General features: G+C 40.3%; 1 non-coding gene across 1 annotated transcript; it reads right to left on the bottom strand.

The window, feature by feature from the left end:
- Positions 1 to 1,062: 1,062 nt before the first annotated feature.
- On the bottom strand, positions 1,063 to 1,135 carry TRNAG-UCC (transfer RNA glycine (anticodon UCC)). Its single transcript has one exon. It is a non-coding gene; the product is annotated as a tRNA-Gly (tRNA).
- Positions 1,136 to 1,979: the final 844 nt, after the last annotated feature.

The raw sequence follows: 1,979 nt of genomic DNA, 5'->3' as shown, positions 1-1,979 counted from the left end.
GCACTGATGGTGCAGAGTCTGTGGTGGCCGAACTGCTGAGGTCTGAGCCCAAGTCAGAGCAGAGGCTCCCAGCTGTGCCCACGGTCACGGGGACCTTCAAGGCCATGTGTGCACAGGAAATAATAATGGTAATAATTAATAATGCCAGCTGTTCGTAAGAAATGCCTTGACGATGCTGTATAAGTGACTATTTTAACGCTCAGCCCTTGAACATACGTCTCTTCCACTCCCTGTGTGATGGGATGGGAAGCGCGGTGCTGGTCTTGCAAGGACACCGTGACCTTGGCCGAGATGCGCTAGACCAAACACTCTTCTCCCTCCCTGAGCGCTGTCTTTACTCGAAAGAACCCCCGACAAACAAGCTATGACATCGAGACTTGAATATCTGGGGAAAGTGAAAGAAGGAGTCCGTCAATTCAAGGGAAATAATTGGCAGCATTTGTTGTCAATGACAACATTCGAGTTTTGAAATGAAAACTCAAATTTCTGAAAACTTGCCTCTATGAGTTTAATTTTCAACTTAAAGCCTAATTCTTAAAGGCTTTTTGTTGTTGAAGTTGGTGGTGATATTAACGAGAGTGACTTTTGGATATATTAATGGTATAATGAAACTTGTCAACTGCATGACTCTATGAGCCAATATTTTCCAAATAACCAGTGCATGATGTCACAAAACTACAAATGGGTATAAGACTCATTCAAACACAGGATAAACCAGTGGATTTAAATATAAAATACGACCAAATGTTCATTGACCTGTTTTCAGATTCAGTGCAATTAACCTATAGGATACGAATGCTTGTCACATTTTGGTGTAGTGTCAAAGAAGAATATCCATAATTAGTTAAAATTAAAACACTCTTCCCTTTTCCAAGTACACATCTGCGTGAGGTCCTATTTGCTTTACCCACTTTGACCAAAACACACAGAAGCAGACTGAATACTGAAGCAGGTATGAAAACTCACCTGTTTTCTCTTAAGCCAGATTTTTTTTAAGTTTATTTTTTAAACTTTTTATTTATTTATTTTTTGGCCGCGCTGTGCGGCTTGCGGGATCTTAGTTTCCCCGACCAGGGATCGAACCCGGGCCCTCTGCAGTGGAAGCGCAGAGTCCTAACCACTGGACCACCAGGGAAGTCCTAACCTGGATTTAAAATAATGTACCCTTTCCACCAAACTGCCTTTCTTCCCTTGAAAATATAGGTATTTTTCACAAGAATAGGTTAAAAAGTAATGTTTATTTATTATCATTGTTATATTGTATATTATAGTTATTTTTAAATAAATTAATACTTTCTAAAAATTCTCAGTGTTAATTTGTAATGTGATGAGTATTTATAGGTGTAACTCACACAGACAGGTCTTCTACATTTTCTAAGAGGGCACTGTGCCCTGGGGACCAAAATATTTAAGAACTGCTGCTCAGAAACTATTGTGTGATGGTCCCCCAAACCTAATGTCACTGCAAGGGTACTTTCCTTTCTTGATATTGAGTCTGGTGAAGAATTAAATTAATTGGGAACCAACTTCAATTTCTCATATTTCCAGTGCAGGAAAGAATGTTTAAAATACACTGCATTTTGCTATGTCATAACCATCAGAGTGAGGGCAGCTCAGTTTCAGTCTTGGGTTGGCCACCAAGAGCATCAGCTAGAGTGTCCACATTGGATAAAATTAAAACTAATTTTAGTGAAAGATTACAATACTGTTTTATCAAAATTAGTTGGGAAGGTGGGAGCTGTAAGCAAGTGAAAAAGAGGAGACCCTACGGAAAAGGGAACTCCTTCCTACTCTTTATCTGCACAGGTGTTGGGTTTCTACAATTGGCCCATGGTCCTGGGACCATTTCCTGACGCCAGCTAAGCAGACTAGCCCTGGGGTTGATGTATCACACCCTGGTCTTGGCTTCATTTACAGAAAAAGGTAAAAGTTGCCTCAGTGAACACTGGATCATTGAAACACTGAGATCCTTGAAACGC

This window comes from Mesoplodon densirostris, chromosome 17 (genome assembly GCF_025265405.1).
Source record: "Mesoplodon densirostris isolate mMesDen1 chromosome 17, mMesDen1 primary haplotype, whole genome shotgun sequence".
Lineage (NCBI taxonomy): Eukaryota > Metazoa > Chordata > Mammalia > Artiodactyla > Ziphiidae > Mesoplodon > Mesoplodon densirostris.
This window is presented reverse-complemented; position numbering and strand designations above follow the sequence as displayed.